Here is a 6179-nt window from a genome sequence, read left to right as displayed (position 1 = left end):
GTCTGCCTATAGTTACTTAGTGTGTATACGTCTGCCTATAGTTACTTAGTGTGTATACGTCTGCCTATAGTTACTTAGTGTGTATACGTCTGCCTATAGTTACTTAGTGTGTATCGTCTGCCTATAGTTACTTAGTGTGTATACGTCTGCCTATAGTTACTTAGTGTGTAACGTCTGCCTATAGTTACTTAGTGTGTATACGTCTGCCTATAGTTACTTAGTGTGTACGTCTGCCTATAGTTACTTAGTGTGTATACGTCTGCCTATAGTTACTTAGTGTGTATACGTCTGCCTATAGTTACTTAGAGTGTATACGTCTGCCTATAGTTACTTAGTGTGTATACGTCTGCCTATAGTTACTTAGTGTGTATACGTCTGCCTATAGTTACTTAGTGTGTACGTCTGCCTATAGTTACTTAGTGTGTATACGTCTGCCTATAGTTACTTAGTGTGTACGTCTGCCTATAGTTACTTAGTGTGTATACGTCTGCCTATAGTTACTTAGTGTGTACGTCTGCCTATAGTTACTTAGTGTGTATACGTCTGCCTATAGTTACTTAGTGTGTACGTCTGCCTATAGTTACTTAGTGTGTATACGTCTGCCTATAGTTACTTAGTGTGTACGTCTGCCTAAAGTTACTTAGTGTGTACGTCTGCCTATAGTTACTTAGTGTGTACACGTCTGCCTATAGTTACTTAGTGTGTACGTCTGCCTATAGTTACTTAGTGTGTACGTCTGCCTATAGTTACTTAGTGTGTATACGTCTGCCTATAGTTACTTAGTGTGTATACGTCTGCCTATAGTTACTTAGTGTGTAACGTCTGCCTATAGTTACTTAGTGTGTATACGTCTGCCTATAGTTACTTAGTGTGTACGTCTGCCTATAGTTACTTAGTGTGTATACGTCTGCCTATAGTTACTTAGTGTGTATACGTCTGCCTATAGTTACTTAGTGTGTATACGTCTGCCTATAGTTACTTAGTGTGTACGTCTGCCTATAGTTACTTAGTGTGTATACGTCTGCCTATAGTTACTTAGTGTGTACGTCTGCCTATAGTTACTTAGTGTGTATACGTCTGCCTATAGTTACTTAGTGTGTACGTCTGCCTATAGTTACTTAGTGTGTACGTCTGCCTATAGTTACTTAGTGTGTATACGTCTGCCTATAGTTACTTAGTGTGTATCGTCTGCCTATAGTTACTTAGTGTGTATACGTCTGCCTATAGTTACTTAGTGTGTATACGTCTGCCTATAGTTACTTAGTGTGTATACGTCTGCCTATAGTTACTTAGTGTGTACGTCTGCCTATAGTTACTTAGTGTGTATACGTCTGCCTATAGTTACTTAGTGTGTATCGTCTGCCTATAGTTAATTAGTGTGTATACGTCTGCCTATAGTTACTTAGTGTGTACGTCTGCCTATAGTTACTTAGTGTGTATACGTCTGCCTATAGTTACTTAGTGTGTATACGTCTGCCTATAGTTACTTAGTGTGTATACGTCTGCCTATAGTTACTTAGTGTGTATACGTCTGCCTATAGTTACTTAGTGTGTACGTCTGCCTATAGTTACTTAGTGTGTATACGTCTGCCTATAGTTACTTAGTGTGTACGTCTGCCTATAGTTACTTAGTGTGTATACGTCTGCCTATAGTTACTTAGTGTGTATACGTCTGCCTATAGTTACTTAGTGTGTATACGTCTGCCTATAGTTACTTAGTGTGTACGTCTGCCTATAGTTACTTAGTGTGTATACGTCTGCCTATAGTTACTTAGTGTGTACGTCTGCCTATAGTTACTTAGTGTGTATACGTCTGCCTATAGTTACTTAGTGTGTACGTCTGCCTATAGTTACTTAGTGTGTATACGTCTGCCTATAGTTACTTAGTGTGTATACGTCTGCCTATAGTTACTTAGTGTGTAAGTCTGCCTATAGTTACTTAGTGTGTAACGTCTGCCTATAGTTACTTAGTGTGTATACGTCTGCCTATAGTTACTTAGTGTGTACGTCTGCCTATAGTTACTTAGTGTGTATACGTCTGCCTATAGTTACTTAGTGTGTATACGTCTGCCTATAGTTACTTAGTGTGTATACGTCTGCCTATAGTTACTTAGTGTGTATACGTCTGCCTATAGTTACTTAGTGTGTACGTCTGCCTATAGTTACTTAGTGTGTAACGTCTGCCTATAGTTACTTAGTGTGTATACGTCTGCCTATAGTTACTTAGTGTGTACGTCTGCCTATAGTTACTTAGTGTGTATACGTCTGCCTATAGTTACTTAGTGTGTATACGTCTGCCTATAGTTACTTAGTGTGTATACGTCTGCCTATAGTTACTTAGTGTGTACGTCTGCCTATAGTTACTTAGTGTGTATACGTCTGCCTATAGTTACTTAGTGTGTAAGTCTGCCTATAGTTACTTAGTGTGTATACGTCTGCCTATAGTTACTTAGTGTGTACGTCTGCCTATAGTTACTTAGTGTGTATACGTCTGCCTATAGTTACTTAGTGTGTATACGTCTGCCTATAGTTACTTAGTGTGTATACGTCTGCCTATAGTTACTTAGTGTGTATACGTCTGCCTATAGTTACTTAGTGTGTACACGTCTGCCTATAGTTACTTAGTGTGTATACGTCTGCCTATAGTTACTTAGTGTGTACGTCTGCCTATAGTTACTTAGTGTGTATACGTCTGCCTATAGTTACTTAGTGTGTATACGTCTGCCTATAGTTACTTAGTGTGTACGTCTGCCTATAGTTACTTAGTGTGTAACGTCTGCCTATAGTTACTTAGTGTGTATACGTCTGCCTATAGTTACTTAGTGTGTACGTCTGCCTATAGTTACTTAGTGTGTATACGTCTGCCTATAGTTACTTAGTGTGTATACGTCTGCCTATAGTTACTTAGTGTGTATACGTCTGCCTATAGTTACTTAGTGTGTACGTCTGCCTATAGTTACTTAGTGTGTATACGTCTGCCTATAGTTACTTAGTGTGTATACGTCTGCCTATAGTTACTTAGTGTGTATACGTCTGCCTATAGTTACTTAGTGTGTACGTCTGCCTATAGTTACTTAGTGTGTACGTCTGCCTATAGTTACTTAGTGTGTATACGTCTGCCTATAGTTACTTAGTGTGTACGTCTGCCTATAGTTACTTAGTGTGTATACGTCTGCCTATAGTTACTTAGTGTGTACGTCTGCCTATAGTTACTTAGTGTGTATACGTCTGCCTATAGTTACTTAGTGTGTACGTCTGCCTATAGTTACTTAGTGTGTATACGTCTGCCTATAGTTACTTAGTGTGTACGTCTGCCTATAGTTACTTAGTGTGTATACGTCTGCCTATAGTTACTTAGTGTGTACGTCTGCCTATAGTTACTTAGTGTGTATACGTCTGCCTATAGTTACTTAGTGTGTATACGTCTGCCTATAGTTACTTAGTGTGTATACGTCTGCCTATAGTTACTTAGTGTGTACGTCTGCCTATAGTTACTTAGTGTGTATACGTCTGCCTATAGTTACTTAGTGTGTACGTCTGCCTATAGTTACTTAGTGTGTATACGTCTGCCTATAGTTACTTAGTGTGTACGTCTGCCTATAGTTACTTAGTGTGTATACGTCTGCCTATAGTTACTTAGTGTGTACGTCTGCCTATAGTTACTTAGTGTGTATACGTCTGCCTATAGTTACTTAGTGTGTACGTCTGCCTATAGTTACTTAGTGTGTACGTCTGCCTATAGTTACTTAGTGTGTATACGTCTGCCTATAGTTACTTAGTGTGTATACGTCTGCCTATAGTTACTTAGTGTGTACGTCTGCCTATAGTTACTTAGTGTGTATACGTCTGCCTATAGTTACTTAGTGTGTACGTCTGCCTATAGTTACTTAGTGTGTATACGTCTGCCTATAGTTACTTAGTGTGTACGTCTGCCTATAGTTACTTAGTGTGTATACGTCTGCCTATAAGTTACTTAGTGTGTAACGTCTGCCTATAGTTACTTAGTGTGTATCGTCTGCCTATAGTTACTTAGTGTGTACGTCAGCCTATAGTTACTTAGTGTGTAACGTCTGCCTATAGTTACTTAGTGTGTATACGTCTGCCTATAGTTACTTAGTGTGTATACGTCTGCCTATAGTTACTTAGTGTGTACGTCTGCCTATAGTTACTTAGTGTGTATACGTCTGCCTATAGTTACTTAGTGTGTATCGTCTGCCTATAGTTACTTAGTGTGTACGTCTGCCTATAGTTACTTAGTGTGTACGTCTGCCTATAGTTACTTAGTGTGTATACGTCTGCCTATAGTTACTTAGTGTGTACGTCTGCCTATAGTTACTTAGTGTGTATACGTCTGCCTATAGTTACTTAGTGTGTACGTCTGCCTATAGTTACTTAGTGTGTACGTCTGCCTATAGTTACTTAGTGTGTATACGTCTGCCTATAGTTACTTAGTGTGTACGTCTGCCTATAGTTACTTAGTGTGTACGTCTGCATATAGTTACTTAGTGTGTATACGTCTGCCTATAGTTACTTAGTGTGTATACGTCTGCCTATAGTTACTTAGTGTGTATACGTCTGCCTATAGTTACTTAGTGTGTATACGTCTGCCTATAGTTACTTAGTGTGTACGTCTGCCTATAGTTACTTAGTGTGTACGTCTGCCTATAGTTACTTAGTGTGTATACGTCTGCCTATAGTTACTTAGTGTGTATACGTCTGCCTATAGTTACTTAGTGTGTATACGTCTGCCTATAGTTACTTAGTGTGTATACGTCTGCCTATAGTTACTTAGTGTGTACGTCTGCCTATAGTTACTTAGTGTGTACGTCTGCCTATAGTTACTTAGTGTGTACACGTCTGCCTATAGTTACTTAGTGTGTACGTCTGCCTATAGTTACTTAGTGTGTACGTCTGCCTATAGTTACTTAGTGTGTATACGTCTGCCTATAGTTACTTAGTGTGTACGTCTGCCTATAGTTACTTAGTGTGTACGTCTGCCTATAGTTACTTAGTGTGTATACGTCTGCCTATAGTTACTTAGTGTGTATACGTCTGCCTATAGTTACTTAGTGTGTACGTCTGCCTATAGTTACTTAGTGTGTATACGTCTGCCTATAGTTACTTAGTGTGTACGTCTGCCTATAGTTACTTAGAGTGTGTACATGTCTGCCTATAGTTACTTAGAGTGTGTACGTCTGCCTATAGTTACTTAGTGTGTATACGTCTGCCTATAGTTACTTAGTGTGTATACGTCTGCCTATAGTTACTTAGTGTGTACGTCTGCCTATAGTTACTTAGTGTGTATACGTCTGCCTATAGTTACTTAGTGTGTACGTCTGCCTATAGTTACTTAGTGTGTACGTCTGCCTATAGTTACTTAGTGTGTACGTCTGCCTATAGTTACTTAGTGTGTACGTCTGCCTATAGTTACTTAGTGTGTATACGTCTGCCTATAGTTACTTAGTGTGTACGTCTGCCTATAGTTACTTAGTGTGTATACGTCTGCCTATAGTTACTTAGTGTGTACGTCTGCCTATAGTTACTTAGTGTGTATACGTCTGCCTATAGTTACTTAGTGTGTATACGTCTGCCTATAGTTACTTAGTGTGTATACGTCTGCCTATAGTTACTTAGTGTGTATACGTCTGCCTATAGTTACTTAGTGTGTATACGTCTGCCTATAGTTACTTAGTGTGTATACGTCTGCCTATAGTTACTTAGTGTGTACGTCTGCCTATAGTTACTTAGTGTGTACGTCTGCCTATAGTTACTTAGTGTGTATACGTCTGATTATAGTTACTTAGTGTGTATACTTCTGCCTATAGTTACTTAGAGTGTATACGTCTGCCTATAGTTACTTAGTGTGTATACGTCTGCCTATAGTTACTTAGTGTGTACGTCTGCCTATAGTTACTTAGTGTGTACACGTCTGCCTATAGTTACTTAGTGTGTACACGTCTGCCTATAGTTACTTAGTGTGTATACGTCTGCCTATAGTTACTTAGTGTGTACGTCTGCCTATAGTTACTTAGTGTGTATACGTCTGCCTATAGTTACTTAGTGTGTACGTCTGCCTATAGTTACTTAGTGTGTACGTCTGCCTATAGTTACTTAGTGTGTATACGTCTGCCTATAGTTACTTAGAGTGTATACGTCTGCCTATAGTTACTTAGTGTGTA

Source organism: Salmo salar, chromosome ssa09, assembly GCF_905237065.1.
Source record: "Salmo salar chromosome ssa09, Ssal_v3.1, whole genome shotgun sequence".
Classification (NCBI taxonomy): Eukaryota; Metazoa; Chordata; class Actinopteri; order Salmoniformes; family Salmonidae; genus Salmo; species Salmo salar.
Note: the sequence above shows the minus strand (reverse complement) of the source record.